The sequence below is a fragment of the Narcine bancroftii genome, chromosome 2, assembly GCF_036971445.1.
Source record: "Narcine bancroftii isolate sNarBan1 chromosome 2, sNarBan1.hap1, whole genome shotgun sequence".
NCBI lineage: Eukaryota > Metazoa > Chordata > Chondrichthyes > Torpediniformes > Narcinidae > Narcine > Narcine bancroftii.
This window is the reverse complement of record NC_091470.1, coordinates 344,822,646-344,845,923: the sequence shown is the minus strand read 5'-3', so window position 1 is coordinate 344,845,923 and position 23,278 is coordinate 344,822,646. Positions and strand designations below refer to the sequence as shown.

The 23,278-nt window shown below is 43.4% G+C and overlaps 1 long non-coding RNA gene across 1 annotated transcript in view; it reads left to right on the top strand.

Annotated features, from left to right (window-relative positions):
- The first annotated feature begins 3,327 nt into the window (after nt 1–3,327).
- The window catches only part of LOC138752806 (uncharacterized), a 37,563-nt gene continuing 17,612 nt past the window's right edge, over nt 3,328–23,278 (top strand). Inside the window, exons 1-2 of the long non-coding RNA XR_011350957.1 lie at nt 3,328–3,522; nt 4,009–4,128. This is a non-coding gene — a long non-coding RNA (uncharacterized lncRNA). The remainder of the gene's footprint in view (nt 3,523–4,008; nt 4,129–23,278) is intronic.

Sequence of the window (23,278 nt, the reverse complement as noted above, 5' to 3'; positions counted from 1 at the left end):
ACAAAATAAAATGCTTTAACTGTTTTCCTTGATTTGACCTTATTTACAAATGGTCTCTTACGGTTAAATGTTTATCACTTCCTGTCAAGCATAGATTTTTATCTAAACTGCCTTATTTGTTCTTTGGAATATCCCTTTATCAGCACACATTTATTTTACTTTAAAGCTCGGGGCACAACCCATATTATTTGATTTTCCAGACATGAATTGCAACTTGTTTTATATGGAGCCTGTCCATGCGGAATTTAGATTTCAACTCAATAACAGTGAGCTGAGGTTCCTCGAGACACAGATGTCTGTCTCAGTTGTGGTTATTCACAATTTTATTGATCTCTGCTCACTCCATGTCTTGATATTAAGACATTAAATTCTGCTGTTCCTCTACCTAAGTTTGTTTGATATATTCACAGGTCCTTTGGCCCACAATGTTATGCTGAGCTATATAAACCTATTCCACAACCAATCTAATCCTCCCCTCTCTCACAGTTCAGAACCTCTAATTTTTCTTACATTTCATCTGTGCATCTAAGAGTTTCTTAAATGTCCCTATTGAATCAGCCTCAACCACGACCATTGGCAGTGCAATCCAGGTACCCACCATTCTCTGTAGGAAAACAGACAATTTTTCCCAATTTGTCCATGATGACCACATTATCCTCCCATGCTCATCCCATTTGCCTTAATTTGGTCCATAGCCCTCTAAAATTTCTATCCATGTACCTGTCCAAACATCCATTGAATGTGGCAATTGTACCAGTCTCTACAAGTTCCTTTGTTAGCTCAGTCCAGACACCCACAAAGGTGAAACTGTGCCCCCCCCCAAAGGTCCCTTTTAAATCTTTTCCCCCAACCTTAAATATTATGCCCTCTATATTCCCCTATCCTGGGAAAAAGGCAATGGCCTTACCTTATCTATGCCATTCAATATTTCATACAACTCTATAAGGTCAATCTTTAGGCTTAAATACATACAGATATAGACATACATGGATACATACAGCATGGCAACAGTCATTTCAGCCCACGAGTCCAAACCGCCCAATTTACACCCCATTAACCTATGTTTTGAATGGTGCAAGGAATCCGTAGCTCTTGATTACTAGAGCTGTAACGGTATTGCAATAACCATTCCAAGCTTTCTATGCTCCAGAGAGAAAATTCCTAGTCCATCAATCCTCTGCTTAAAACTCAAAACCTGCAGTTCTGGCAACACCCTAGTGAATCTTTTTCGGCATTCTTTGGCGTTTAATGACATCCTTCCTATAATTATGCAACCAGAATTGCACACAATGTTTCAAATTGCAGCATAATATCCCATCTCTTGTATTCAATGCCCTGACCATTGAAGGCACGGATTCCAAATGCCTTTTATCTATCCTGTCTGCATATGTCACCACTTTCAATATATGTATTTCCCAGGTCTCCCTGCTCAGCAACACCCTCCATTGCCATGCCATTCACTGTGTAGATCTTGTGCTGGTTTCACTTACCAACATGCAGTACATCACCTCACACTTAACTAGTAAAATTTTGTCTTCAATTTCTCCTCCATTTAATCTAGATTTTATTGTAAATTCAGATAACCTTCCTTACTGTCCACTACACTACCAATTTTAATGCTATTTTTAAACTTACCATCTTGGTCAACTACACTGTCATCCAAATCATTAACACAGTTGGCAAACAACGGGCAACCCAACACAGATCCCTGTTGCCTACCTCAGGGCAAAGGCCTCCAATTCAAAAATATGGCCATCCACGACCACCTGTGACGCTAATCCATCAAGCCAATATTGAATCAAATTAACCAGCTCACCCTGAATCCCATATGATTATGTTAGAATTACGTTGATCTAATTAAATGTTCAGTCTTTTGAAGAGAGCAATTATTAAACTTTCATGAGCTTTGTCCTTTGTTAACGGAGGAAATAAACTGTAAATTGTAATGCTCAGTCATCAATCACTTACTGCTATATTCTTCCTTCTTTGTTTATTGCAGTCTTGAAGCTACATTTTATTCATTTTATCAGTATAGTATTTGCATTAACACAAAGGAGTTCTCCCTATTACAACCAACAAAAATTTATCTCCATTAGTATAATAAACTCTAATTATTAATTGTCTCATCCTGTCAAGTGAAATATTTATTCCCTGTTCAAGGAAATCAAAGTATTCCTGGGTAACGTACTATTCATCATTCTTCCTACTGTATGCAGAGATGATCTCAAACCAGTAATGACTTGGCCATACTAACTCTTTTTTGGCAGGTCCTGCACTGCTTTTGGATACTCAACCTGGCAACTCATGTATCTGATAGGCATCTTATTTGTCCCACTGTATGACATGTATATTTCTGGAAATTCTTCAGTGGCTCAATGAGCTAATTCTTCTAAATGGACAGTCTACTGATTGAAGGTATGTGAGATAAACACTCCCCCCATTTGATAATCTTAAAAAGTTATATGGAGAGAAACATCTATGGATTATCTGTCCTCTCCAACCAATGATTAGAATTATGAACAGCCAGGCCAACCGAACATAAATAAGGTCTCTCAGCAATTCAAGGCACATTGTACAACACACTGAACCACTTCACTTCAAATTTGCACATCAATAGCCTTGAACCAATAACCAAATAAAAATGTTAATTGGGATAATTATTTTAGAATGTCCCAAGTAAAATCTACATATTTATTCATAAAATAAAATAACAACCAGGTTCTCAGTCAAACCTTCCTCATCTCAGTGAGCTGGATTCTTTCTTTCAACCCTTAGGTGTCAGTCTTGTTTCAGCGGTAGCATTTGTATCCCTGCATCAGAAACCATTGATCTAAATCCCAGACAAGGGAATTGAGTGTACAAACTGACCTGATGCCACTGCAGTAGAGAGGGAAGGTTGCACGATAGAAAAGGTCAATTTAAAGATAAAATGGCAATTCAGATCAACACTAGGCTGCTTATTTAGTTATGGAAGATGCTTTGATAAGGTCTGAAAGGCAATGAGCTTTTTTTTGTCTTGAGACTTGGTGGCACTAAACTCTATATCAGTGCGAAAGCCTTCTAGATCTAAGGTCCTGCATTTGGTCCTAACCTTGGGCAGAATTTGCACTTGATTTTATGTCTGTGTGGGTTCTTCGTGGGTGTTCTGGTTCAATCCCAAAGATGACTCTGTGATCCTACAGGATACTATCACCAATGTATATATTTGTATATATTTGCATATAGTGATGGTGATTGGCTGAGTAGCCCTTTACGACCTACTGGCAGGTCATAAAGGGATGCTCCTAACCAGACCCAGGTCAAGCTGGACTGGTCGACCTCGATGTACTACGCTCCAGTCTTTTGTTAATAAAAGCCTTGGCTTGAGTCAACAAATCTTTGAGTCATTCGATGCACTACAGACGCATAGGTTAATTCGGTCTTATAAAATACTCCTTTGAGAATGGGGAAACTGGACAAGTGCAATTGCTTAATTGGACATTATCATGGATCTGATGGGGTAAACATCTATTTTTTGTTGTGGTAAGTAAGTGATCTTGACCAGGATCTGATCTTCAGTCAACACTCAACCAAAATTATCCATTTGTGATTTATCTTATCACAAGATGGTGTGGTACAGATAAACATAGTTAGAATCATAGACCACTACAGCACAGAAATAAAGCTCTTTGGCTGAACTATTATTCTGTCTAGTCCCATCGACCTGCCCTCACACGATAGCTCTACAAACATCCCCCCCCCCCCACTACCCATCCACCTACCTATCCAGATTTCTATTAAATGATGAATTCATACCTGCGCTCACCACTTCCACAGACAGCTTGACCCACACTCTCACCACCCTCTGAGTGAAAATGTTCCCCTTAAACATTTCATCTTTCACCCCCAACACGTCTTCTAGATCTTGTCCGACCTTAGTGGGAAATGCCTGCTTGCATTGACCCTATCTACACCTCTCATAATTTGGTATACCTCTTCTAAATCTCTCATAATTCTCCAATGCTCTAGATCCTAACCAGCTTGAGGTGAGTGCAGAGGAGACTCAGGTCATAGTCATCTCAGGAACATTGCAGGAAGAGGAGGAGTGAAGGACTAGAGAGAGCTGTGAGTGTCAGGAATCAGCTTGAGGTGAGTACATTTAAAAAGGGAGCGAAGGGCAAGTTAAGGGTTAAACATAATGGTGATTGGTGGGAGGAGTAATAAATGTAAGGGGCAGTAACAAATAAAGAGGGGTAGCTCAAAAAGAGCAGACAGTTGCGTGGTCAGTGAGTGGCTCAGGGTAGGAGTGGGACATCAAGGCTTTGGCAAGAAGAGGCTGAGGATGAGCTTGATTCCAGCAAGGTGAGGCCAGGTAAGATCTTTGCATTTAAATTAGGAAGAATTAATGGAGGCAGAAGCTAGGGCAGTGAAATTCTCCAAGGCAGCATGTGGAAAATTTGGGACAGCAACATTGTCCCTGATGACTACACCTGCAAGATGTACATCCAGCTGCAGCTCCTGCAAGATTGAGTTAGGGAACTGGGGCTGGAGCTGGATGAATCCTGGACCATTCAGGAGGAAGAGGTAGTGATAGAGAGGAGCTTCCGGGAGACAGTCACCCCCAAATGTCAGGAGGCATGTAGCTGGGTGACTGTTAGGAGAGGGAAGGGGAATAAGCAGACAGTGGAAAGATTCTCTCTGGCCATCCCCCTCAACAATAAGTATACTGTTTTGGATACTGTTGGGGGGAGGACACGATATACTAGGGACAAGTTGTGGAGGTCTCGTCTGGCATCAAGGCTAACCCTTCAGCTCAGAAGCGAAGAGGGGATAAGAAGAGAACTATGGTGATTGGGGACACGTTGGTTAGGTGAGTGGATAGAAGGCTTTGTGAATGAGATCGAGACCCTAGGATAATATGTTGCCTCCCAGGTGCCAGCATCAGAGAAGTATTTGATTGAGTTAACAGATTCTGAAGTGGGAGGGTGAGCAGCTAGATGTTGTGGTTCACATGGCGACCAATGACATAGGACTAGTGATGAGGTCCTGAGGAGGGTGTATAGGGAGTTAGGAAATAAGTTAAAAACCAGGACCTCAAGGGTGGTAATCTCAGGATTGCTGTCTGTGTCATATGCCAGAGAGGGTAGGAATCGGAAGTTATGGCTGATTAATGCATGGCTGAAGAGTTGGTGCAGGGGCAAGGGAAGGGGTTCAGATTTGTGGATTATTGGGATTTCTGGGGAAGGTCTGACCTGTACAAAAAGGATGGGCTGCACCTGTACTGGAAAGGGACCAATATCCTAGCAGCCAGGTTTACTGTAGCTGTTGGGGAGGGTTTAAACTAATTTGGCAGTGGGGTGGAAACCAAAATGTGAGTGCCGAGAATAGGGCAGTAGGTTAAAAGCATGATGCTATGTGTTATGAGTTTGTGAGGAAGGTCATGCAGGAGACAAAACATAAATGCAGCCAGTTAGAGGGTTTGAAATGTGTCTATTTTAATCCTAGGAATATTAGAAATAAAGGGGATGAACTTAGAGCATGGATCAATAAGTTGAACTACGATGTTGTGGCCATTACGAGACTTGGCTAGAGGAAGGACATGATTGGTTGATGCAGATACCAGGGTTTAGGTGTTTTAAAATGAAAGAAATGAGAGATAAGAGAGGGAGGGGAGTCGCATAGTGGTCAGGAATAGTGTTACAGCTCTAGAAAGGGAGGATGGTGCAGAGGGGTATCCACTGAGAGGGCATGGGCGGAAGTCAGAAATAGGAAGGGAGCAATCACTGTATCAGTAGTTGATAGGCCCCCAAATATCCCTTGGGACACCGAGAAGCAGATAAACAGGTAGATTTTGGAATAATGTGGGAAATACAGGGTTCTTGTTATGGCACATTTAATCTTCCCTAATATTGATTGGTATTTTCTGACTGCAAGAGGGATAGATGGGGCTGAGTTGGTGAGGTGTATTCAAGAAGAATTCTTGACACAGTATGTAGACCAGCCGAAGAGAGGAGAGGCCATACTGGATCTAATTCTGGGTAATACATCTGGTCATGTGCTGAACCTCTCAGTGGGGGAACATTTTGGTGAGATTGACCACAACTCCCTGAACTTTTGCATATCTATGGATAAGAATAAAAGCAGACAAAATTGGAAAGTGCTTAATTTGGGAAGGGTTAATTATGATAGGTTAACTGGAAACAGATGTTCAAGCGTGAAAGCACAGAAATAATGTGGAGGAAGTTTAGGGGTCACTTGTGCAGGGTTCAGGATAGGTTTTTCCTACTAGGACAGGGAAAAGATGGTAGGAAAGGGGAAACATGGTTGATGAAACAAGTGATTCAGCTGGTCAAGAGGAAGGAGGAAGCATACATTAGATATAGGAAAGAGGAAGCAAAAAGGGCTCATGAGAAATATATGGTAGCCCAGAAGCAGCTTAAGAGAGGGTTTAGAAAGCTTGAAGGGGGCATGAGAAGGCCTTGGCATGTAGGATTAAGGAGAATCCCAAAGCATTCTATACATATGTGAATAACAGAAAGATGACGAGAACAAAGGTGGGGCCGCTAATGGATAAAGGAGACAACATGTATCTGAAGGTGGAGGAGGTTGGGGAGATCCTAAATTAATACTTTGTTTCAGTATTCACAAGGGAAAGGGAACTTGATCAGGGTGAGGTTGGAATAGAACAGGCTTCTGTGCTGGACAATGTGGAGATTAAGGAAGAGGAAGTGTTGGATTTTCTTAAAAGCATCGATTGAAAAAGTGTCAGGCTCTGGACGCAATATAACCCAGGTGGCTGTGGGAAGTGAGAGAAGAGATAGCTGGAGCAGTAGCTATGATCTTTGAGTCCTCTTTGTCCACAGAGAAGGCTCCAGAGGATTGGAGAATGGCAAATGTAGCCCACTTGTTTAAAAAAGGTAATAGGGAGAATCCTGGGATTATAGACCAATGAGTCTTACATCAGTGGTGTGCAAACTATTGAGAGTATTCCGAAGGATAGGGTCTATGAGCATTTGGAAAAGTACAGTCTATTCAAGGATTGTGAGGGGAAGGTCATGTCTCACAGGCCTAATTGAGTTTTTTTGAAGAGGTAACAGAAGAAATTGATGAGGATAGGTTGGTAGATGTGGTCTACATAGTTTTAGCAAGGCAATTGACAAGGTCGCCAATAAGAGAGTCATTTAGAAAGTCAAGAGGCTTGGGATCTATGGAGCCTTGGCTGTGTGGATAAAAAAAAATAGCTCGTAGGTATAATGCAGAGAGTACTAGTGAAAGGAAAGTATTCTTCATGGAGGCCAGTGACTAGTGGAGTGTCTCAAGGATCTGTCTTGGGACCCCTGTTCTTTGTGATTTTTATAAATGACCTAGATGAAGAGATGGAAGGATGGGTCAGTAAGTTTGCAGAAGATACGAAGGTTAGAGGAGTTGTGGATGGAACTGAAGGCTGTCAAATATTACTTCAAGTTATAGACAGGATAAAGTTTTGGGTGGAGAAGTGACAGATGGAGTTCAATCCAGATAAGTGAGACGTTATGCATTTTGAAAGGACAAATCAGAAGGCTGAATAAAGGGTTAATGGTCAATTAAGTAAGAGTGTGGATGAACAGAGGAACCTTGGGGTTCAAATTCATACATCCTTCAATTTTGCTGCACAGTTTGATATAATAGTTAAGAAGGCCTATGGGATACTGGGCTTCATTAACAGGGGGATTGAGATCAGGAGTCGAGAGATCATGTTACAACTCTACAAATCTCTGGTGAGACCACAGCACATTGTGTTCAGTTCTGGTCACCTCATTATAGAAAGGATATTGAAACTATGGAGAAGGTGCAGAGGAGATTTACTAGTTACGTGAATTGGAAAATAAGTCTTAATGAGGCAAGCTTAGCAGAATTGGAAGTTTTCTCTTGGAGCATAGAAGACTTAATAGAGGTCTACAAAATTAAGAGAGACATAGATAGGGTGGACAGCCAGTGCCTCTTTCCCAGGGTAGGATTAACAAACACCAGAGGACATCTGTACAACGTGAAGGGAGGGAAGTTTATGGGAAATATTAGCAGCAAGGTTTTTTTTACACAGTGAGTTGTGGGTGATTGGAATGCCTTGCCATGAATGGAGATGGAGGCTGAACTATTAGGGGCACATGGGTGAAAGAAAAATAGAGGGATATGGGGTAGGGGGAGTTTAGTATTTTTTTTAAGGAATACATGGGTTGGCACATCATTGAGGGCCGAAGAAGGTCCTCTTCTGCACTGTGTTCTACGTTCTAACCTATTCAACCTTTCCCGAGAACTCAGCTCCTCAAGCTCTGGTCGCATCCTTGTTGTTAAGTTTCTCCATGCTCTTTCATTCTTATTGATATCCTTCATGCAGTATGGTGACAAAAACTGCACACAGTCCTTCAGATTTGCATTCACCAGTATGTTAGGGTATTTCTATCAGAGTGAAGGTTCTTCATTATTTTTTTCACTGGCTACAAAATACATTGGAATGCAATTTTTTTATTGTAAGTGGCCAAGGCAAACAAAAGGTTATTTATATGTAGGCCAAATTGAATTCTAAATTTAACATAATCATGTCTTTTCTAAAGCAAATAGAGTGAAATATCCTCTAAAAATTATATTTGTCTTGAACTCAGGCTTTCCCAAAATATCACACACCTAATGAAGAACTTTGAAGTAATATAAAATAGGAGGATAATTGCCACAAGCAATTAAACTACTTTAATGATGTTGCTTAAGAATTAACAAATAAGGTCAGGTGAGGTGTTGGTTTAGTTATAAATATTGTCCAATTTACCAAGGTTAACTCCCCTGCTCTCCCTCATGTTAATAGCAGTAGTTCAAGAAGGGGATATCTTCTCACTGTCAATTCCAATCTGAATACAATTTTTTATGTGGTAAATCATTTTAATAAATACTCAAATAAAAAATATTGATATGAAATAATATCAGAAGAGTAGATGGAGAAAAATTGCTTCCAGCTTTGGCCAGCAGATGAAGATTTAAAACAATGCCAGGAGGGTGGACAAGTTTTTCTTAATGAACTGAATTGGAATAAAGTGCCTGAAATTTTAAGGGAAGGAGATTCCAATCATTCTACTGGATCTTTTGCAACAACTTAGGACACCAGACAGGGCCTCATTTTAATGACTTGTTCAAGTCATTAGGTGAGATGCAAACCAGAGGACATGGGTTAAAGATGAAAGGGGAAAAGTCTATGGGGAACATTAGGGGGAACTTCTTCACACAGAGAATAGTGGGAGTGTGGAATGAGCTGCCAGCGGAAGTGTCAACATTTAGGAAAGATTGGACTGGTATATTGATGGGACAGGTACAAAGGGCTCGGGACTGGGTGCAGGTCTGTGGGACTGGGCAGAATGGTCAGAGGACTGGAGAACACTGTTTCGTCAGTTTGCACTCAAACAATCAGATAACCATAAACTTTACTTGGCCTGAATAATAGTTCAGCATAGATTAGAAGGGCCAAAGGGCTTGTTTCTGTGCTGTAATGTTCTAGATTCTATACAATCTATTTAATTTGACCAGATACAACAATAAATACCTGAACATTGCCTTTAAAAAGAGAACCTACAAAAATTACATTTCGATCTTAGCAAGTAAACATCACCTTTATTATTTGTCAGTACATATACTTGTGATAACAAAGTCATGTATTTCAAACTGAAGGACAAGACCACAAATAAGAAAACCCATGTGAGAAGATGAGGAATATCCTGAAAATGGAAAGGAACCACTCATATATCTGATACCCTTCTTCACACTGAGAGACTGCAGAATGCCACTCTGATTTTGAATTCCTACATTTCCTGTTGGAGATTGCATTTCACTTTCTTGTGCCTGAGAAATTGGAGCAGAAGTATAGGCTGTAGAGTTTGTATTTTAATTTTAGGCAGAGCCACGTATCCTGAGGAAAATAATTTGATCTGATAGTTAATGACTGTGGCTTCGAATGGGACTTAAGGATACAGTTCTTCAAGGGCTTTCAAAATGTCATGTTCAAACAATAGGCAATTTTAGTTGATGTCAAGCTATCTCATTGAAAGAGAGGTAAATAGATGAGAAAAAAAGTTGACAAAAATTGTTTTCATCACATCATTCTAGATTTTAACAATCATTCCGTATTTAATGACCAGCATCAAATCCTTGATTAATAAAGACATACAATCATCATTAAATTGTATTTTTAGCATTTCACTCTTTTGAGACCAATCATTAAAGTTCCTTTGCAAACCATTCATGAAGCTGCAACTACAGGTGCTCCCCTACTTGCTCCCTATGCGATTTGTGTACATCTGCACAAACGTCTGAATTCGTTTTAAAAATAAAGAGAAAATATAAAACTTACATAGATTATGTTGTATTTGGCAAACTGTAACAAGGATACAGGGCTTGTAAGAGCCAAAATGTGTGCACTTACCTTGTCAGTCGGCGTCCCGGGGTCAGTAGGCTGGGCAGGCCATCTTGATTCCTGTGCGCATGCGCAATCAAGATGGCCATGTCCAGCTTACGAACCCCGGGACCCAGGTCGCTGACTAACAAGGTAAGCACGAATCGGAATATGGAAAGATTCGCCAAGATTGATTGACAAACTCAGGAAGCTTTGAGTTGTTATTGTCAAATCTACGATGAAAAAAAGACTTGATTAAAATGTTTGCTTTGAGACTTCGGTACTTCACAGGCAAAAATCCAACTTGCCTCCATTCTGAGATATAACCAATTATGGTCGTAAATTGGGGAGTACCTATATTCAAAAATTCCTGAATCTTGATCTGAAATAAACTTAATAGAATTTTTATTCTATGTAATACAGTTTATTCTCTTGTATTATTGCATCAAATGGTATTATCCAAGTTTCAAAGAAGACAGTAATATTTAATGAACCATAAAGTTTAAAGTATTGACTGAAGTCATTTAAGCTAAAATGGTTTTACAACTTAGTTGCCATGTCATCTGTATTTACCTTATGCATCTTGGCAGAATAATCTCGACACAGTGAGCTGATATACACACATAGGATATCACCAAATGTCTGAAAATTATATTAAATCATTGAATTTTTATTAAATTATTCAAAGTTGTGCAAAAGATAACAGATTTTTTTGTGAAGTCCCATGCTATGAAATTTGATCACTGAAGAATATGAGAAAAGACATAAAAGGGAGGTGGGGGGAGCAATAGAAACATGGAAGGAAAAAGATTATAGAGAGCAGAGGTGAGAGAGATTGAATGAGAGAGATGGGAAAGAGGATAGAGAGAAAGAGAGAGAGATAAATAGAGAGAGAATGAGAAAAAAAATGTGGGAAGGCTTGAGAAGGAGAGAGGTTGAAGAGTGCTTGAGACAATAAGAGGGAGAGATGGAGAAAGGGAGAGAGGGCCTGAGTGGAAGTAAGAGAGAAGTGGGGAAAGAGGAGAGAGAGCGAGAGAGAGAGAGAGAGAGAACAGGAGCTAGAGAGTGAGAGAGCAGGAGCGAGGTGGAGAGGGAGAGACAGAGACTGAGAGAATGAGAGAGAGGGAGAGGAAAGGGAAAGAGTGGTATGAGGTAGAGCAAGAGAGAGTGAGAAAGAACAAGAGAGCAAGAGAGGGTGAGAGAGAGAAGGCACTTTCAGGTGGCCAAGATCCCCAATTGTAAAGCCGCATATTACGCCAATATGTGGCTGTCGGGAGGCTACTTGAAAGTGCAGGAGGTGCCTGCGAGGCGAACTTTGTAACCCTCCTCTGGGAGGGATAATCACCAGAGCACTGAGGTCCCACCCTGCACATGAATGCAGCTGCCTGAAAGCGGCTGCTAAGGGGATGACAGTCAGTTGGCGAACGCCTGACAGCTCCCCTCCCAGCTGCCCATGATCCCAACCTGGGACGTCAGGGCAGGGGCAGCTGGCGTGGGCTGTCAGCGCGAGACGTCCCCACACTGATACTGCTGCCCCGCTCTACCAACAGCCCGATATGTTGGGAGAGTGGGGCAGCGGTTTCAGTGCACGGGACGTCGCTGCACTGATAGCCCAGGCTGGCTGGCCCAGCTTTGACAGTCAGCCATCCCAAACATGACAGCCTGAAGGGACAGGAGTCGGAGTGTGCTCAGGGGTGCATCCGGTGCAGCTGTCACTTCAGGTGGCCAGTACTGCGCTTTTAACGCTGCCACTTAACGGCAATTCAAAGGGCTGCTTCCGCTTCTGCAGGCACATTCTTAGTGAAGAAGGCACCTGAAGAAGCCTAGAGAGTGAATGAGAGTGAGGATGAGGACAGAGATAAGGGGAGGGAGAGAAAAAGAGAGACCATGAGAAAAATGATGTGGGAAGGTGAGAAGGAGAACAAAAATGTGTGAGACAATGAGGGAGAAAGAGAAAGATGGAGAGGGAGAGAGAAGATGTAAGAGACAAGTAGGGAAAGAGGAAAGGGAGAGAGAGAAAACAGGAGATAGAGAGGGTACAAGAGAGGGAGAGAGGTGAAGAGGGAGAGACAGAGTCTGAGATAACGAGAGAGAGAGAGGAAGAGTAAGGGGAAAGAGTTAAGAAGGTGTGAGGGAGAACAAGAGAGTGAGAAAGAATGAGAGAGCAAGAGAGAGAGGCAAGACTGGCAAAGCAATGGAAAGAAATCCCATGCTTAATAAATTCTCATCTGCATTCAGTTAAGTTATTCAAATATTCTTTATATCTCCTCTACAGCTCAAAGGATTTTGTCCAATGTTTGTTAGTCTTTGAATAAAAATTAATTGCATGTTCAACAACTTATAATTCTCTTCCTTGGAAAGCTTATCTTTGGAGCGGCATGGTTAGTGTAGCAGTTAATGCAATGCCTTTACAGTGCCAGAGATTGGGACCTGGGTTCGAATTCCTCACTGTATGAGAGGTATGTGTAGATCCTCCCTGTATCTGTGTGGGTTTTCTCTGGGGGCTCCGGTTTGCTCCCACCATTCAAAACATACTGGGGGTGTAGGTTAATTGGGTGTAAATTGGGTGGCACAGACTTGTGGGCCAAAATGGCCTGTTACCATACGGTAAGTCTAAATTTAAATTATATTTAAATATTTTAAATTATCTGCTCCAAACATGAGGTTATACAGTCCAGATCATCTGAGATCCTTCTTCCAAAAATGTGACTTCCCCTCTACCACCATCAATTCAGCCCTTACCTGCATCTCCTCCATTTCCCACTTATCTGCCCTGGCCCCCTCTGCCCACTGAGAAAATAAAAAGAATATTCCCCTTGTCCTCACCTAGTACCCCACCAGCCTACATATCCAAAACATTAGGCTCTGCAATTTCCAATATCTACAACATGATCCCACCACCAGACACATCTTCCCCTTTCCTTCCCTCTACACTTTCCATAGGAAACACTCCCTCCATGACTCCCTCATCCTTTCCTACCAATCACACCCTTGGCACCTTTCCCTGTGGCAGCTGGAAGTGTCACATTTCCACCCACACCTCCTCCTCCACCACCATTTGAGGCTCCAAACAGTTCTGCTAAGTGAAGCAAAAACTCACTTGTGAATCTGTGGGAGTCATCTGCTGCATTCGGTGCTCCTGTTGTGGTCTTCTCTACATCACAAATACTGGATGCAGACTGGGACATTGCTTCACTGAGAACCTTCGACCTGTTCACATCAATGAAAGTGACTAACCATTTCAATTCTGTGCCCCAGTCCTGCGCTGATATTTCTGTAAATTTGAGGGGGAAACACCTAATCTTCCATCAGGGCACTCTCCAACCAGATTGCATTAACATCAACTTCTCCAGTTTCTGCTAGCCCACTCCCTGTTCTCCCTCTCTTCTTCATCCCTCTCTCTTCCTGTCTTCTTTCCTCCAGCTCTCTACCCTCTTCCCTCTTCATTCACAGTCACCTGGTCCTCCCCATTAACCCTGTTTGCTGGTGTGCCCACCCTCCCTCATCCTCCTCTTACATGTGGCCCTGTGCTCCTCCTTTTGCCCCCTCACCCACTATTTTGTTTGGGTGCCTGCCTACATTTTACTCTTATCTCCATGAAGAACTCAAACCTCGAATAGAGGTTATGCATCTTTATCTTTGCTTTATAAAGTACGAGCCTGCAGCTGACGTGGACATTTACCCCCTCCATAAATCTTCGTCCGCGAAGCCAAGTCAAAGAAAGAAATAAAGTACACTGTTTGACCTGCCGAGTTTCTCCAGCATGGTGTTTGAACATCATTCATGCATACGTTTGTGTTATAATCATATATCTGTACTTACTTGAACTTTACTGAAGTTCATTTGGACAACTTATTAAAAGTGCGTGAAAATGCCATGTTTGGTGAAATGGTTTCCTTCAAAGTTGTGTCGTTCCTGGACTTTATGCATTCAACACCCAGAAAATTCCTCTTCACTTCTTTAAAAGGATTCTCTAAAATATTTCTCACCAATGGTGTTTGTTTAAGTTTAAGCTCTGATGGTGATTCCTTGGAGGCTAAAGGGATGGGATGAGTGTAAAATCTACCATCATGAGCTCAAGTGTGGCAGTGTATCACAAATCGGTCTTTTGACAGGAAAAACGCAAAGCTGGAGAAACTCAGCAGGTCAAATATTGTCCTTTATGTAGAAAAAGTAAAAATACGTAACTGACCTTTCGGGCTTGAGCCTGAAATGGTGGCAGCGTCTGAACAAAGGAGTGGCGGGGGGGGGGGAGGTGTGGTTGCAAAGGTAGGAGATGATAGGTGGAGAAGGGATGGGGGCACAGCAGTGATCAGGGGAGGAAGGATAGCTGCATGAATAGAGAGGGGAGGGGGAGGAGAGCTGGAAAGGGGTAGGGAAGGGGAGGGGGAAGAAGGGAGAGGTTAGCAGAAATTGGAAAAGTCAAAGTCAATGCTCTTTGGCTGGAGAGTGCTCAGACAGAAAACCAGGTGTTGTTCCTCCAATTTGAAGGCGCTCTTGGTGGGATGTAACACAAGGCCGTGGACACATATGTGAGTATGGGGGTGTGACTCAGAAATGAAGTGGTTGACTACTGGGAGGTCTCTGTCACTGCTGTACATGGAGCCTAGGTGCTCAGAGAATTAACCTCCCAATCTAATGTCAAGAAGATCATAAAGGGAGCACTGAATGCAATAAATCAATCCTATGGATACACAAGTGAAGTATTGCTTCACTTGGAAGGCCTATTTGAGGCTGCAGACTGTGGTGAGGGAGGAGGTGTAGGAGCAAGTGTGGCACCTCCTGCAGCTGTTGACATCCCATATGTATTTGTTATGCTTCCCAGCACCAATTAAGAGGCAAACAAGCTAATGGGTTAAGTTGAAGACTCCATTTTGGAAGACGGGTTGTGAGTTCTGAGTTCAGCCTGTTGAAAACCCTTCTGGTCCTTGCAAGAGGAAATGGTTGGCTAGAGTACTTCACCTGAAATAAGGGAAACAAGAGGAATTCTGTGGTGACCTGGAAGAAGTGGTAATAATTTGGAAAACCCATGATAGGGCAAGTTTCTTCAGCAAGACACTGATGGGAGGGAATCAGTTTGTCTGTATCCAACAAGCAACAAATCTCTCTCTGAAACCAATAAGAACCTTCATGAGTGGTAACCATTTAACTTTCAGCCCCAGAGCTTGGTGAACATTTATAAAAGTTAAATTCATAAAAGTTAAATTGCCTGATACCGGTGAACTTGGAGAAGTGAGAAGTGAGATTGGACTGTGAATCAAAGAACTTTCCTGAACATATACATACTACACACATGTGCACTTAGAATTAGAAGGGAGTTAAGTTAGATAAGTTAATAGTAATAAGTTAAAGATTGATCCTGTTGTTATGTTTAAAGAACATTAAAAGCAACCTTTGTTTAAGTAACCATTTGTCTTGGTGAATTTCTATTGGTGCTGAGTTTTGGGGTCCTCTGTGCTCATAATAATACATTTAAAAATAAATTAATTAGTGCCATGGTTCACAGCAAATTCAGAAATCTGATGGCAGAGGAGAAGAAGCTATTTTTATTCCATTGGGTGTTCATCTTCAGGAACTTGTATCTCCTTTGCTGAAGAGGGCATAGCTAGGTGCTGAGAGTCCTTGATGATAGAGGCTGCTTTCTTAAGATACCACCTCTTCTAAATGCCCTCAGTGGAATGAAGACTGATACCATGATGGCAATGGCTGAGATCACAACTCCCTAACTCCCTGCTCTCCGTAGTCTTTTCCGGTCCTGTGCATTGGAACTTGTACACCATTCAGTGATGCAACCAGTCAGAATGCTTTCCATGGTACACCTGTAGAAATTTCCAACTGTCTTTGGTGACATACCTAATCTCCTCAAACTCCTAACTAAATATAGCTGCTGGCGAGCCTTTTTCATGATTGCATTGACACGGAGGTCCAGGATAGGTTTTCAGAGATGATGCCACTCAGGAATTTGAAGTTCTTAACCCTTTCCACTACTGATTCCTCGAACAGTGCTTTGAATTCTCCTGATTTCTCCCTCCCTGAAGCCCACAATCAGTGAGTACAAGATTGTTATTGTGAGACAACACAACTAGCTGAACTGTCACTCTCCTGTATGTTTCCTGGTTTGCTGCCTGTGATTCTGTCAACATCCGTGGTGTCATCAGAAAATTTGCAGATGACGTCATAATGAATTTACTCAATTTTGGCATCATTTGTTCATTATGGTTGAATTGAGTTTCTCCAAAAATTTGACAAGGCACGTGTATTCAACAAACGACTACTAGCGTCATTCTCAATGCCAGGCCAAGAAAATTAGCAATGCATTTCAAAGCATATCTATCATTGAACACTCTTCGATTTATATTTATATCCTGCCACTGTATGATGTAAAAGGGATCGATCTGTGTAGGCTACACTGTTTATTCGCCCCATGTCTGCGTGGGTTTCCTCCAGACGCTTTAATTTCCTCCTACATTCTAAAGACATACGGGTCAGTAGGGTAATTGGTCACGTCGATGTTTTGGTTGCCGGGGCTAATGTGCTGGAAGGCCCTGTTACCGTGCTGTCTCTCAAATGAAACAAGTAAACAAAGCAGACCACTTTGTTTATGTCTCCGGGTCAACAACCACAGTTAAAGCTTTAGCAATCCCCCCCACCCCCTCTCTCCCCTTATCCAGCTAACTCAAATCTTGGAACTCCCACCCCACCTAACACCTGCTCCCAACAGAGCCTAATCTTTCAGACCGTGACAGATCTGGATCGAGAAACCAGGACATATCTGTAACCCCTTCATTCTCCACTAGTCTATCATGAAGAAATATGGATAATTCATGATCCACAACCTTGTAAAACCCTTACAGGTCCCAAGACATAACTACTTTTACAACTTCAAGACATCATAAAGTGGTTCACAGACAATTAAGTGCATCTATGTTAGTCACCTGAAAACACAGCAATCAAATTCCACATAACAAAGTCTCACAGATATAAAATAAATTATTTGGGACTTTTCTTTTACTGGTTAATGTGTAAATATTGACTGCCAATCCCCAGAAAAGTTTTAAAAAAGTTGTGGGATCTTTTATATTCCCCTAAAGGGTAGCACGACTGAGAGCGAAGCATTGATAGAGTCATACAGAATGGAAACAGGCCCTTTGGCCCAACTTTCCCATGCCGACCAAAATGTCTGCATTTGGCTTATATTCTTCTAAACTGATCCTAGGTTACCCCTCAAGCATAACCTTTCCCCCTCACTTTAAACTCATGTTCTCTGGTTATTGATTTCTCTACTCTGGGCAAAAGGCTCTCTGCATTCACCCAATCTATTGCTCTATCATTTTGTACATGTCTATGAGATCGGCCCTCATCCTCCTGTGCCCCACGGAATAAACTTGCTCAACCTCTCCCTATAGCTCAGACCTGCGAATTCTGGCAACATCCTTGTCTGTCTTCTCTGCACCCTCTCCATCTTGGAGACAATTTTCCATAGCATGGTGGCCAAAACTGAATGCAATGCTCCAGCTGGGATCTCTCATCAGCATCTTATGTAACTGCAACATGACCTCCCAACTTTGGGACTCGATAACAAAACACGAAAGTCTGTAGACACCATGGTAGAAATAAAAACACAATGCTGGAGAAACTCAGCTGATCAAACAGTATACTTTATGTAGTGAAGATAAAGATACATAACCAATATTTTGGGCTTGAGGCCTTCATCGTGGTATAAAAAATGTAGACAGGCACCCGAACAGAATGGTGGGGCGGGGGGGCGGAAGGGCCAGGAGGAGGAGCATGGTTCCACAGCCACAAGGTAATAGGTGCATGAAGGAGGGAGGATACACCAGCCCTCCCACCAGGAAGAGGGAAGGCTCAGTGAATGGAGAGGGAAGGGGATGGAGAGCTAGAGAAAAGTAGACAAAGGGGAAGGGAGGGAAAATGGAGAATTCAATGTTCATTCCATCCTGTTGGAGCGTGCCCAGTGGAAAATCAAGTGTTGTTCCTCCAATATACACGTAGTCTTGGTGGGACAGTACATGAGGCCATAGAAAGACATGTGAGTATAGGAGTGGGGTGTTGAATTGAAGTGGAATTAATACTCAGATTAATAAAGACCAATGTGCTGAAAGCCTTTTTGACTCCCCTATCGACCTGAGAACTCAGTTAAATATTATTCTGAATTACTTATGGCCAGTTTCCATATTGTAAATTGTTATATGGTAATATGTTTTCATGGAATCACTGCTGGAGGTGTTGTGATGGCAATGCTGACCCAAGAGTGTGAGGAGCGGAGACACAGCGCAGCACCCCGGGGTTCTACTGTCCGGTTGTGATGACAATGGCTCTGTTCAAGCTTTAAATGGTTTGAGGAGCTGAGGATATTTTTCTTAACATCCTGCAACCATGGAAGTCTGCGTCCAAGATGGCAGGACCTAAGCTGGGCAGCATACCATGAGGGGTTGCAAACTCTAGGGAGGCAGTGGACTGTCATAGAGCATCAGGATCAGCAGACACCTCTTGTTGAGATGGAGAAGCATGGAACATGACCCTGACAGGAAGGTAACCACGGTGGCAGACCAGCCAGGGGCTCAGCGGCCGAAGGACCCTCATAGGCAGCAGGATGTTGGCGACTTGCAGTCGGTAGACTCACACCATGCTGCGAACACTGGCTCATGGTTAAAGGAATTGGAAGTGGGATTGGAGAGCGTGCTGAGGGCAAGAAGGGCTCTGGAAAGGCCTTGGACACTTACATCTTCCTGATCATACCAGAGGTTTTAGATCTGGAGCTTGGGTTGCCAGTGGATTGAACAGGAGTCCATGCAGCTGTGGAGCTGGAGGCAAAGTTACTGACCCTCAGTGATTTGGAAGTGACTCTCCTTCTCTTATTGGGGGGGACGCAGGCAATGCTCATGGTGACTCTTCCTTTGCCTTTACAGAAGGCAAAAATCGAAGCATATGGTACATTTTATCCCTTGAAATTGCCCATTTCTGTGAATTGTGACTTCAACTCATGATCTTCTGAATTAGAAGTGAAGGTGCCAGCACTGCATTGAAATTAAGCAGATGTTTGTTTACAGAAATCTGTGTTTCAATGCTCTCTTACATCATTTTTGCAGTTTTTTTTTCTGGAAGTTTCCTTTGACTCAGTGTTGTTGCTGTTGTTGAGGGGAACAAACATGTTTTATTTAGTTAGTTATAGCATGGCTCACCTATGCAGCGTGCAAACTGGCCCCAGCAGTCGCGGACAAAAAAGCGACTGACGGCATCTAGTGGGGTTTTAATTACGGGCCGAGCCTCGCATGGGAAGCCCACGTCATTTCCACCCCGCTGGACATGGGGGTTTGAATCACAGGTTTTGGTTTTGAAGAAAGGCTTTCACATTGGGACATCACTGGACTCGGTTTGTTTCTTTCTCACTTCTTGCTCAACACAGCCAACCTCCATTGCTCATTGTGGCATACAGCACAGTAGCAGGTCCTATCGCTCCATGAGTGCATACCGCCCAATTACACCCAATTGACCTACAACCCCAGTATTTTTGGGGTGGGAGGAAAATGTAGCTATAGGGAAAAACACACGCAGATACGGGGAGAATGAACAAACTGCTTAGAGATAGTGTCAGATTCAAACTCCGGTTCTGATCCTGGCACTGCAACAGTACTGCACTAGCCGCCTGTAGCGTAGCTAAAAGCTCACACTCGACTGGAGGGAGAACTAATGCTTTTATTAGCTTATAACACAGGTAGAGTTCATGAACAGACTTCAGAAGGGTTCTTGGATTAGGTGGGAAACCAGGGTTATATAAGAGTCCCTGGGGGAGGAGCTGGGAGCCAGGACCAGTTGTTAGTACAGCACACCTCTTGTGAATCCCAGTTCACTACATTCACCCTTTCCTTCATAATTAAGGGTCTGTGGATGAAGAGAACAAGGATCAAAAGCCAGTAATTGACACAGAAGAGAAATACTTACATTGATATTTACAGATTCAAGCGGTCTGGAGGTCTGGAAATCCTGGTGGAGCGCCTTAGCACCGGGGGAGCTTGGGCTCCTTGAGTCTCCTAGTCCACCTGTGATGGAAGGGTAGTGGGCTGGGAACTCTGGTTCATTGATAGAGGGGGGGGGGTAACTGGTAGTCCTACTGGATGCCCCTCACTAGCAGGTACTGACGCAGCTCATCGCTCGTGAACGCTGAGCCCCAGTCACTATGAATTTCGCCGGGATACCCAAACAGAGTGAAAATAGAGTCTAGGGCCTTCATAATGGATGAGGCAGACATGTCTGGGCATGGGATGGTGAACAGGAAGTGGGAGTACTCATTGATGACTGAGAGAAAATAGATGTTCCGATTTGTGGAGGGGAGAGGTCCCTTAAAATTGACGCTGAGCCGTTTAAAGGTCCTGGATGATTTAATCAGCTGCGCTTTTGCGGGGTGAAAAAATGCGGCTTGCACTCAGCACAGACCTGGCATGACCTGGTCATTTCCCTGACGTCTTCACTTGAGTAGGGCAAATTGCAGGACTTGACGAAATAAGACATGCAGGTGACCCTGGGATGGCACAGCTCATTGTGTATGGTCCACAATTGACTGGTGTGTGTAGTGGCACAGCATCCCCTGGATAAGGTACCTGAAGGGTTGTTAAGGGACCCTGATGGTAGGCAATGTCAAAACTGTAGATGGAGAGTTCGATCCTCCACCTAGCAATTTTGTTATTCTTGTTTTTTCCCCTCTTAGCGATACTGAACATGAATGCAACAGAGCGCTGGTCCGTGAGGAGTGCAAATCTTCTACCACGCTGGTAATGCCTCCAGTGCCTTATGGCTTCTACAATGGCCTGAGCCTCCTTTTCCCCAGATGGGTTCCAGAGCTCGTGGCCTTGAAGTGTCTGTGAGAAAAAGGTAGCCGGCCTGCCCATGCGATTGAGAGTAGTGGCCAGGGCTACATTTGTAGCCCACTTGGAAAGGTACATTCTCATCTACTGCATGCATGGCGCTTTCGCAATGTAACTTTGGAGGTAATTAAAATCTGCCTGGGCTTCGGCAAAAAGGGGGAAAGTGGTAGCCTTTAAGACGGGACAAAATTTGTCGGCGTATTGAGGGACCCACTGTGCGTAATTTGAGAAAAACCCCAGGCATTTTTTCAAAGCCTTTGTGGTTCTGGGGAGGGGAAGCTCTGACAGGGGGTGCATCCTATCAGGGTTGGAACCAATGATGCCATTCTCCACCATGTAGCCAAGGATAGCCAGTCGTGTAGTCCTGAATACATATTTGTCAGAATTGTAGATGAGATTCAGGGCTCTCACCGAGTGGAGAAAGCTCTGGAGATTGGCATCATGATCTTCCATGGTATGGCCACAAATGGTGACATTGTCGAGGTAGGGGAAGGTAGCCTTCAACCTGTACTCATCCACCATCCTGTCCATCTGCCACTGGAAAATAGACACCCCATTGGTAATACCAAAAAGGATCCTCCAGACTGATGGAGTTGACCATTAGCCTCAAATGCTATGTACAGGCAGTCCTTGGAGTGGATTGGCAGGTGGTGATAGGCAGCTTTCAGGTCGATGTTCGAATAGACTCGATTCTATGCGATATCGTTCACCATATCCAAAGTGCAAGGAAGGGGGTAGGCATCCAGGAATGTGTATCTGTTAATTGTTTGGCTATAGCCAATCACTAACCTGGACTTGTTTTCCCCCTTTACTATCACCACTTGTGCTCTCCATGGGTTGGTGTTGGGTTTGATGATCCCCTCCTCCAGCAGGCACTGGGTCTCTGCCTTTATAAACTCCCTGTCTGCCACGTTGTACCTCCTGCTGTTGGTGAAGATGAGCTTACAGATTTGGGAACAGAGGCGGGGTGTCAATGTCCAGCGTGGAGAGACTTCAAGTGGATTCTGGTTTTGAAAGTCCTCTGTTCCAAACCGTTACCGAGGGAAATGGACCAGAAAACACCAAAGTCACGCTTTTAAGGTGACATAGGAAGTCCAACTCCAACAATATTGGAGCACACAATTCATCTAAAATGTACATGAGAGATTTAGAAAAAGTACCCCCCTTCAAATGACAGATGAACTATACAATGTTTCTGCACACGTGCCAAATGGGACTGAGATGCTAGGAAGATTTGGTAATTAGAGGGGTACATTCTTAAATTATATTTTTGCACAATCTGTGAGTCTATGAAACTTTCCGTGGAGCCTGTGTCAATCAGACACTTCGTCGAAGGTCTGTTTACCTTCACCATTACCATTGAGTTACTGAGCTGGTGAGATCTATTTTGGTCGAGGTCCAGCAATGGCAGGTTGCTGGAGATGTCGTGTTCTTCCCTCGAGTGGCCCCCTCCATCCTGAGTTTACCAGTGCAGGTAAGATGGTATTGACCTCGTGGCGTGGCAAGATGGCCTCCCGCCTTCCTCCTCTGACGGTAATGATGGTGCTGAATTCAAAATCGGGCCAAAGCAAGATGGCTGCCAGCCTTTACATCCCATTTCCATAAGTGGCAGGTTGCACAGCAGGCGATCTCAGGCGAGTCTGGGGCAGACGGCTTGGGCTGGAATCAGATCCAGGAGTGGTACAGGCTGTGGACTTCCCCAGACCTCCTTCGCCCAATGTCCCTTCGTCCCACAGCCTTTGGCCAGGGAGAGGGCATAGGGGTGCTGTCCCTTGGCACAGAAAAAGCACTCCCAGGCTCAGGAAGTGGCAGCCATTAAAGCAGGTGCTGCCAGTCCTTAGAGGTGCTCACTCGAGGGCACGAGTTCACTGGCCTCCAGATCATCGTTCTCGAGACTCACCTCTTCCCATGATTTGGCCAGCTCAACATGACTAGCGAGGTTCTTTCTTCTCGACTTGAACAATTGCTACCTCACATACCTCGAGCAGACCCCTGTGAATAGGGT